Here is a 10,782-nt window from a genome sequence, read left to right as displayed (position 1 = left end):
GTTTTCCATAGATGAACATTTGGTAATGTTCGCATGCCCACACGACCCCTAGACTTTCTCTCTTGGGCTGAGAGTAAGTCCTCTCCAAGTCCAATAGACTGCTGCTTGCATATGCAACAATTGGTTGTGCTGAGTCTCTTCTGGGCTTATGTTGTGCTAGAATGGCTCCCAACCCTACTGGGCTGACATCTACAGTGAGCTCCGTGCGTAGGGATGTGTCAAAGTATACATATGCTGTGACAGCATGTCAGATATTTTTAAATGCCTTGTCTTATTTCACTGTCTAGAGAAATGGTTGTAATTGTCTGGTCAGTACGTGAAGCAGGGTGGTCACAGTGGCAAAATCCTTGATGTATTGTATGCAGTAGCTCGCTAGACCCAGAAATGACCTCACTTCTTCTGCGTCCACTGGAGGTTGTGCATTGCGTAGTGTTTCTACCTTGCTGGGTTCTGGTTGCATCCTGTTTCAGGAAAAGATATGTCAGAAGAACACAAGTTCTCTTTTCCCCAGTTCGCATTGTAACTTATTCAGTGTCAGGCCAGCCGTTCCTAGTTGTTTGCAGACCTCCCACACTGCCAAGTCATGGTCTTCGTTGGCGTGACCAAATACCAAGATGTCATTGCTGTAGTTTAGACAGTTTTTTACAGGCCTGATCACTCGTCTCACCATCTTCTAAAATATTTCTGCTGTTGGTGACACCCTGAAGCTTAATCGCTTGTAGCGAAATAATCCTAGGTGGGTGGAGAATGTTGTGATGTAGCAGGACTGCACGTCTAGCTCCAGCTGGTGGTAGCCTTTGAACAAGTTGAGCTTGGAGAAAACACAGGCTCTGGTGAAGCAGCTGATCATTTCATTTAGATGAGGGCAATGGTGTTGTTTTCTTTCTATGTCTGTGTTCGGTAGAGGCATGTCAACACAGATTTGTATTTTCTCTGTGTTTTTCTTTGGCAAGCCATGATGGGGGGCAGCCATGGCGTTGGTCCTTCTGCTGACTCGATGATGTCCTGTGCTAGTAAACTTTTTATTTCTTCTTCTACCTGTGGCTGGAGGTTCACAGGAAGTCTGCAGTGATTTTGAGCCACCGGTTTGACTGCTTCATTGATGAGCAGAGTGATTTGCACGTCTTTCAGCTTTCAAAGCCCATTGAGGAGCGCAGGGTGTTCCTTTACGATGTTTTGCCATTTAGCGGTGTGATACGTCATGCCTACTAGCCCCATCACTTGCGCCGTGATATTGCTGAGCAGACACGGCACTGGAACATCTCCCCTAGTACATGCACCTCTTTTTGTACCGATGTGTTGTTGTATATGAGCGTCTCCACAAAATTCCCCATGTATGTTCATGTTGCCTCGCTCCCCATGTGAACACGTCGACAGTGGAGGGCGACAGTGAAGGCTTGTGCTTCATTTTTTCATACTCCGACATGCACATGATGTTGCATATGGCTCCGCTTTCAAGTATAAATTGTGTGGTGTGCCTGCCGACTGGAATCTCTACCGTCGCCATCTTTATTTACCATTTGTCGACAAGCTGGATGTGCTCAGATGTGCGTTGTTGTGTTGGGATGTCTGACATGAGATATAGACGTTTGTTTGTGTTGCGTGTACTGGCGGCATCTGAGTCAGTGGAAGAGCTGCGATTGCATGCTTCCACGTGTGAGGCGTGTCAGCTCGCAGCTATGCGTGATCGCGCAGGGTTTCCGCTTCCTGCCTTGATGTGTCCAACCATGCAGACAAAGTGGTTGTCACAGTTGCATTTCTGACATTTGGATAGGCACAGACATGCAGGTATTCTAGGCAGCAGGGGTAACATGTTCTTCCGTGTTTCTCCTTTGGTGGCATTGGTGTCTTGTCTGGTGTAGCTCCCAGCCATGGGATGAGCTTGTTCCGTCATCCGCACTCTCCCGGTTTCCATTTGGATGCTATGTGATATGGCTCTGGCTTCTGACTGCGCCATGGTCAGTCTTTTGTCTAGTGTGTACCTTTCTTTTAGTATTTTCATACGGAACCCAGTTGAGTGACATCTTTCGATGATGCACAGTCTAATCGCTGCCTCATTGTCAAACTTGTCAAAATCACAGTAGGTGACTAGTTTGCGCAATCGGGCTGCGAAATCGTCGAGGGATTCGTCTGGTCATTGGCAGGCTGCGTTGAATGTGTAGCACTCAAAGACAAGTTCCACTGCGGGTCAAAGTTGTCTGTTAGGCACTTTATTAGTTGCAGTTATTGACTCTGCTTGGAATGTTACAAGCAAGTCTTCAACATCACACCAAAGAGGTTTAGGAATAGGTCTCTTGCCTGTTCGTCTGTGTGGTCCTTGCAAGCGGCACTCAAATATCGCTCAAACTGCCTGATCCCTTTTTCCCAGCGAGCTCCTTTCATTTGGGAATCAGAGGTCAAATGGCAGAGGTTGCCTTAAGATTGCGATTGGAAGCGTGCTTTCGTTGCTCTCCTCTTACATGATGGTAACAGTGGCCAGTCGCAGGCATGTGGTGCTGTGGCTCGATCACAATGTCCTTGGTGGCAGGTCGTCAAGGATGTATTGAAATCTGGCTGAACATTGCAATGTAGTGTTCAGGTGGCAGGAGTTGAAAACTGGCCCCACAATGTGAATGTAATGTTCAAGTGTCTCCTGACTGTTTTGGAGGACCAACAGTGCCCGGTCTAGATGTTTTTTGGGCCCCTTTGTATGATGACTAACCTAACAAGCATTTTCAATGCAACGGGGCTCGCATTTGCTTGAGTTAGAGCTATTAGCAGTGTAAAGAAAAAAAATGCAGCGCGATGGCGCTGCTTGGAAAAGAAACAGATAAAGTAGTCTGCACCCCAGGCTCAAAATATCGAGCCTCGTATGTTTCTAGTAGTTTACCGGTGCTGTGTGGGAGGGCTAAACACCGGAAAAGGCACGACGCATGCATGCCTTTCACAAATGAAAGCAAGCGGATTTTAAAAGGCAAGCCCACGAACCAATGTAAGTGACTGACGTGGCATGGGCGTGGTTTGAAGCCCAAAGAGAGATCACTGAATGGACTGAGCGCTTTGCGCTCGCCCATAAAAATGGTCACCGTGGCGTTCCTGCAGCCTATAGGTTCTCGGTGCGTGACCTTAAGATGGGCACTGATTACACCACACTCCTCCAAGATCCTGCTTAGGCCTGAGATCGACGCAGGTGACGAAAACAAATTCGCCCGTAACCTAGGGCCTTGGGGCTCAGCGGTGCTTACTGCAATGTTTGTGGCAGTTTTTGAGAACACGGATGCAGCAAAAATGGAGTATGTGCCCATCCGACCTTGGCATCGCGAAGTGGGCGCCAGTGTCGAGGTGTCAAGGGCTGAGCAGAGGTGGGAGACACACGTGGGATGCACACAGTGAAGCAGGGTGAGCGGCAGGGGCATTCTCATCACCAGTTGCCGTGTTTCCCACACCCATCCCGCCAAGGAAACACACGGAGGTGCGCGCCGTCTGCGTATTCTTCCCCTCTGTACGGGCTGCATGTGTGTGTGGGCTCAGCATCCCCGGTGTGTACATACATCCTCGGCCCACTCACCGGAAGTGGTGTCCGGTAACTGGTCCCCGGGGGCCTACTGTCCACTCTTTAGGAGGTTTCACAGAAAAGCAAGCAGATAATCGCTGTAACGATAATAAATTATGTGCTATAAGCAAAGCTCCCCAAGGTCGCCTCGAGGCACTGACAGGAAGTTTAGTTTGTGACGAATGAGATGTTTCTTGGGATCACAGGCGCTTTGTAGATCGTCTTCATTCAGTGATATTGTAAAGGTATTAAATGCAGCGTTACTCGTGTAAAATGAAGTATCACGTGTCTTTGCTGTCAGTGATGGACGGTACATGTCAGTCCCTGCTTCCCCTATAGAAAGAGTGTGAAGTGCGGAGCGCAGGTCTCTGCTCAGCTCAAGTCACTGAGAAGCAAACTCTGTGCCCGCCTGAGGAGCAGCGACTGAGAGGAAAGTCAGTGTCTGAGAGCCTCAGTGCCTGTTACTGCTTCCTGCGGTGAAACACTCCGGGGACAGATCAGTCAGAAATATCCTTCAAGTGATGGAACTGGAACATCAATGACTGTTCGTATCCGAACAGAGCTGGAAAAAAGCCCTGTAACTGCCGAACAGCGCTGTGCACACAGCCCCCCTCATCCTGTCCATCACTAGCGTCACCAGCAGTGACCCCCAGCTGTCAGGATGGCCGAGCGGTCTAAGCGCTGCGTTCAGGTCGCAGTCTCTCCTGGAGGCCTGGGTTCGAATCCCACTTCTGACAATATCATATTTTCAACGTTAGATGCAGTTACGTGGACCCCATCGCTACTGATCTCCTGGACTCATTCCCTGCAGGTGTCTGTAGACAGTGACCCCCCAGGACAGGGTCAGACCGCCATCGACCGCTGAGATAAACCCCTGACAGGGTCGGACTGGGGGGTAAAAAGCAGCCCCCCGGCTCTCTCATCTCCCCTCCCCTGGAAGCACCCCCCGACCCTTCAGAAAGTGCCAGAGGTGCAAGCAGAGCCCCCGCCTTAAAATCCAGCCCACAAAGCCTTCAACTCACTGGGACAATGACCAGTGGAAACAAGCATTGCCAAAGCCAATAGCTCGTCAAGTGGTTTAGCCATGTTGTACAGAAGTGCGGCTTCCATGCAGCATGACTGAAACAAATGGGGAAAAAACATTTGCAATGCAATGGGTCTTGCGTTTGCTAGAGTTAGAGCGAATAGTGTTGTAAATTCCTAACTAGACTTTTCTTGCCACATAAATTAAAAATGAAAAGTAAAACAGTTGACATAAACAAGCTGATTTAATGCGCCATTGCCGTCAGGAGCGTAAAGGAGAGACACAAAAGGAAAAAGAAGTTCGCTTGCAGTCAAACGTATGAGCAAAAGTGTAATTATCCATGTAAAGGGTAGATCGCCAAGGCGGTAACAAAACGGCTCCGAGAAGGGACAAACGTAAAGCAATGATAACAAAGGAATTTTGAAAGGCAAGTCTATGAACGAGTGATAGTGATGTGGGTGCGGTGGGCGTGGTTAAAAGCCCACAGATCGCTCAACCTAAAAAAAAGCGCTACGTCGGTCAGCTCTAGCCACATCGTAGCACTTTTTCTTTTACTTGCAGTGATGCTGCCCAGCAGTCATGCTCCTGTACAATATCAAACTTCGACAAAGCCAATAGCTCTTGAGTATGTTTTGTCAATACTTGTTTTGAATGAAATAGTAAAAGGGTTGGTGAAGGAAGTGCTCGGAGGGAGCAGCGAGACCAGGACAGTGGTCTGCATTGAAATATAACAAAAGAATTGTACAGTGAGAGCTGCTGCAAGGTGTGTTTGTGCATGCGTATGAATGTGTGTATATGGTTAAAAGGACTATTTAGTTACGTATATATTTCCTTTAAAATATTCCCTTTTAAAACCACTGAAATTTACCAGTTATAGTTGAATGAAGGAACTATAACTCGAGCCCCCCACCGTGTCCAGTGTTGTCATCAATGATGTCATTGCAGATGTGGCAGTGATGTTATGAATGATATGACACAACATGTCATGACTGATGTAATACATGAGAAACTTAGTAGTGCACGGCGAGGGTGCGAGCTGTAGTAACTTTAAGTCATGAGTTATAGCTGCATCAGATAACGATAACCGGTGAATTTCAGTTGCTTTCTGTGTTTGAAACGGTATGTTTTAACTGATATTTTCACCTAACAGTCCTTTTAATCTCTCTCTCGCACTCTGTCTTTCTCTCTCTCCCTCTCCCTCTCCCTCTGCAGAGCTGCCGGCTTTGGAGCTGGGGAACCAGGTTCAAGTCTCAGAGTCGGCTCAACATCCCGTGTTTTTGGGCAAATCAAGTAATCTCCCCGTGCCTACCAAACATGAATGTGTCCTTGTGCAACGTAAGCTCATGTAAAGCGCTCCAAAACCTTTGGGTATAGTTTGAGCTGTATAAAACAACATAGACAAAAAAACAAACCTCTGAGACAGTGCTTGAAATGGGCAGGTACTGTCCGGTACTGAGTACCGATACTTTTTTATTTTGAGAGGTAGAGTGCCGGCACATCTCAAGAAAAACGTAATACTTTTAAGTGGAGAGTACCGGCACTTCTCGGAAACAAGCAGGTACTCTAGCACAGAGTACCTGCACTTTAATTTTTCCATTTCAAGCACTGCTCTGAGATAGGGGCAGGACTTTCAGCAGAGGCCACAAGCAGGGCTCAGTCTGCTTCCAGTTGCTGCTCGCCAGCTGGGAACACCAGGAATAAGGCCTCTTGTAGCTTGTTGTGTCCTTGCAGCCGAACAGGAGGTCAGACAACTGATCCTTGAAGTCCACCTCTTAGTCCTCGATACAAGTGGGATGGGGTTCAGCCCTTCAGGTCCCCACACGGGTCTCAAACAGCAGGTCCAGTCCCGTTCTGAGCTTCTGCAGCTACGGAACAGGGGTGTGCTTAATTTGCATAATTTGCTTTCATGTAATTAGCGGAACGTTCAGCAAAATAACACAAAATTACATGTAATACCATGAACGGCAAATCTGTCATGTCACACTGTATTTTAACAAGAAATTCATCCTCATCTCAATTTCTGCTGCAACGTAGTAAAGTGTTAAACTTTGTCAAAGCATAGAATTTGTGCAGGAAGTGTAACCTTCGAGTATAAAACCTGTGCTTCACAACACAGACACAGCTCTGCACTAGCACTAGAGGTGAGAGCAGCAGCACCATATATTACTAGATATGGTGCTGTTGTGCACTGTTTGTGAACACTGCGCAGCACCTTGGGGACTGCGCTGCGGGAAAACGTAGTAAATCCTCCTCTTCCTTTCTCCAGACCAAGAAGTCGTAACATATAAAGCCAACCAGTATGGATGACGTCATTCCTACACCTTGCAGTCCTCATTGTCTTAAGTAACATCTCCTATACATTGATTTACACACTTGTATGACCTATTGTCTCTGTATAATATGTTGGTAATGTAAAGCGCTCTGACACTCTACCTTGGGATGAGAAGCGCTATAAAGTAAGTAAATGTGAGAGACGGGCTAAGGAGAGATGTGGAGCCCACTGGAGGGCAGTAGGTGAGGAATCTATGAAAAAGGGGGACATGGGGGGGCGGGGCCAACAAAGATGTTCGCACGGGGGCCACCAATGCTAAAGCCGCCCTCTAGATATTCATTCATCAAGTTCCCAAGAAAGTCCTGCCCGTTTGCTTTGTGTGTTAGCAAATTTTAAGCAGTGGTCCAAGGACCTCCGGGGGTCCCCGGTGGTCTGTGAACCCCTGGGGTCCGTGATGCCTGATGAGTCCTTGTGGCTTTGCACAGAAATAGATAACATGTAATATTAGTAGAATAACAGTGTATGTACAGATAACATAACAAAACGAAAAATTGTAAGATTCATGTGAAGGGATCTGAAACCAAAGGCTACAAGTGAAGTTGGAGCGGCACAAGTATAGCACAGAGAGGCGTGGACTATTGTTGGTCTCATTGAAGCGCTATCTGCTCCCAGAAAACGAGAGGCTGCGTCAGGAGCTTTAAAAACAAAGTGATGTGTGAGAGGCTAATTTATAACTCCATCTTTGAAAAATAAGCAGACTTTGACAAACTCCAGCCTTCCCATTCACATTTCTATTTGTTTTGCGGATGAACAAGAATATTTCTCAATTTGTACATCTGTTTGGTGTATACTTGCTTCAGTAGCTTGGGCATTGTTTTTAATGCTCATGTTTTATAAACAGTTTAAGGGAGGTCTGCAGCTCCCAATAAGGGATGGGGTAGCGGGAGGTCACCTGAAGTCGAAAGACTAGTGATATCTTTGCCATTAAGATGTTTCCATTTTGCACCGTTATCAATGCGTCTAATACTGGCCACGTCATAAAGTAATTGACGTAATTAAACACAAGTCGTTCAAGGAGAAAATCAACAACAAATGTCTTCCCTGACCGGGAATCGAACCCGGGCCGCGGCGGTGAGAGCGCCGAATCCTAACCACTAGACCACCAGGGAGCGCTGCGTCCACTCTCTGCACCGGGCTTCATGGATGCAATGGTGCAGCAGGTGCAGTGAGTGGATCTTTGTGGTGGATTCTGCAGGGAGGTTTTATTTCTTCAGCTTTGTCTTCATCCTGCCCATGTCTTTACAGGAAATCCGAACTCACAAAAGTACCAGATGAGAGTCAAACAAGCACTTACAGAAACAGAGACAGACGGACAAGACCAGACCAGGTCTGAGGCTCCTGGGGAAAGTCGAAGAAACACAAACACATCAAACACACTGAGATTGTGAGGAAGATTGAACTTTACAATTACTGACTTTACTAATCAGTCATAGGAGATACTCCCACTGCCCTTGTGTGTCTTTACTTGGACACATTATTGACACACGAAGCACAAACAACACGTTACACAAACTTGGGTCAATGTCAGTCTATGTTCCAAAGGACTGTCGGGTGCTCGGTCTGCAGCAATCCCCTCAGACCCCAGGGGGTCTCTGGCAACGGGTCCCCATCCCCCAGCAGGGTCTTATCCCTCCTGCAGGGCCACCATCACCCCAGCAGCCCCTCCCCGTCACCCATCAGGCCTCCATCACCCCAGCAGGGCCCTATCCCTCCTGCAGGCCCCCATCACCCCAGGAGGCTCCCATCACCCACCAGGCCTCCATCACCCCAGCAGCCCAGCAGCTCCCCCAAACTCCCTCAACACATTACCCTACCAAGCCCACGCCACCCACCCTGCTCTCCATTCCCCCAGCAGGACCCCAACACCCCAGCAGGTCTCCATCACACCCGTGGGAGCCCATTTCTTTTGAGTGGGTTCGTGGCCTGATTCACCCTTCATCCTTCATTGCTGGTGCGGACTTTACACAATGAAGCTGTAGCGCTATAAAATGGTTCCTGTGGAGAGTATGTCTGCCTCGTGGGAGTAAGTGAAGATACACACGGATCCAGACAAAAAACACACCTGGCGCCAGCTGTACACAACCGATGTACACGTCACTAAAAGCCACAGAGTGCAAGAGCCGGTCTGGCAAGTGTGAAGAGCAGAGACCCGAGCTTCGCAGCGCTAAGTGATCTGTATTCAGTGAGAGCTCTTAGCTGTGAAGAGAGACGTCGTATCTGTGCATCCCTCACTGCTGAGCGTTCAGTGAGAGGCCTGTTAGATGTGAACAGAGATCACTAATCCCTGTATCCTTCAGTGATGTCCATTCAGTGAGAGACATGAAGCTTTTACAGCACTCAGTTCTATGCATTCAGTGAGAGACCTCCTTTCAGTGCGACACTCAGTTCTATGCATCCAGAGGGACCTCATATCAGCGCAGCGCTCAGGTCTATGCATTCAGCGCGAGACCTCCTATCAGTGCAGCGCTCAGTTCTATGCATTGAGTGAGAGACCTCCTATCATTGCAGCACTCAGTTCTATGCATTGAGTGAGAGACCTCCTATCAGTGCAGCACTCAGTTCTATGCATTGAGTGAGAGACCTCATATCAGTGCAGCACTTAGTTCTATGCATTCAGTGCTAGACCTCCTATCAGTGCAGCACTCAGTTCTATGCATTTAGGGAGAGACCTCATATGTGTACAATAATCAGTGTGCTGCGTGTTAAGCACTGCATTTCGTGCACAGCGCTTCTCAGAGCTGAAGCTGCCTATAGGCGCCTTGTGCAGGTTTCTGTGGTGTAGTGGTTATCAGATTTCCTTCACACGCGAAAGATCACTGTGCGGACGCACTTTTTTTATTTCAACCAGTAACTTTAAATGCTTTTATTATTCTAATGCAGTGTTGGACTCCACATAAAAGAGCAACACATCTCATAAACTTTCCATTTAATATGTGTTTGCACATTCAGCTGCTTCAAGGACAGACTGACATCGGGCTCTGTCCCTTTACAGTCAGACAGCAGGACAGCTGCTTCCATCACTCACAGGCACTGCGCATGCTGCAGGCACTGACACAGGCAGGAAATGTCCAGACTCTGAGCATAGCATCCTAAAGCAAAAGTGACCACAACTGAGGCACCATCAGGGAAAGTCAGGCACTGGGAGTGAGTTAAGAGAGGGAGAGACTCAGGCACTGGGAGTGAGTTAAGAGAGTGAGATACTCAGGCACTGGGAGTGAGTTAAGAGAGTGAGAGCCTCAGACACTGGTTAGGGATCGGCGTTCAGTCCCCGAGACCTCTTATCCGTGCATCAGTCACTGCTGAGTGATCAGTCAGAGGCCTATCTCTGCAGCATTCAGTTGAAAGCACTGAGACCCCTCCTGAGTGCACAGCATTCAGTGCACTCCATATAACGCGCTGCATGTACTTCCAGCTGGGTATCAGAGCCGAAGCTGCCTCAAGGTGCTCCATGTGGGTTTCCGTAGTGTAGTGGTTATCACGTTCGCCTAACACGCGAAAGGTCCCCGGTTCGAGACCGGGCGGAAATACACTTTTCTTTTCTGCTCTAACTCACAACAGCTGCTCCTTTTATTGTTCTAATGCGCTCTAGGACTCCACAGGACCCACATATAACATCATTTCTATTTACAATCTCTTTATACATTCAGCTGCTTCAAGGACAGACAGACATCGGGCTCTGTCCCTTTACAGTCAGACAGCAGGACAGCTGCTTCCATCACTCACAGGCACTGCTCATACCGCAGGCACTGACACAGGCAGGCACCAGTCTTTACACAAACACAGGCAGGAAATGTCCAGACTCTGAACATAGAATCCTAAAGCACAAGTGACAACAACTGAGGGTCCTCAGGGATACTCACTGGGAGTGAGTTAAAAGTTTGTGAGAGAGTGAGA

General features: G+C 48.0%; 2 non-coding genes across 2 annotated transcripts; one reads left to right on the top strand and one right to left on the bottom strand.

Annotated features, from left to right (window-relative positions):
• Positions 1–7,925: 7,925 nt before the first annotated feature.
• Positions 7,926–7,997, bottom strand: TRNAE-CUC (transfer RNA glutamic acid (anticodon CUC)). Its single transcript has one exon. It is a non-coding gene; the product is annotated as a tRNA-Glu (tRNA).
• A 2,345-nt stretch (positions 7,998–10,342) lies between these two features.
• On the top strand, positions 10,343–10,415 carry TRNAV-AAC (transfer RNA valine (anticodon AAC)). Its single transcript has one exon. It is a non-coding gene; the product is annotated as a tRNA-Val (tRNA).
• Positions 10,416–10,782: the final 367 nt, after the last annotated feature.

This window comes from Pleurodeles waltl, unplaced genomic scaffold, assembly GCF_031143425.1.
Source record: "Pleurodeles waltl isolate 20211129_DDA unplaced genomic scaffold, aPleWal1.hap1.20221129 scaffold_39, whole genome shotgun sequence".
NCBI classification, from domain to species: domain Eukaryota; kingdom Metazoa; phylum Chordata; class Amphibia; order Caudata; family Salamandridae; genus Pleurodeles; species Pleurodeles waltl.
This window is presented reverse-complemented; position numbering and strand designations above follow the sequence as displayed.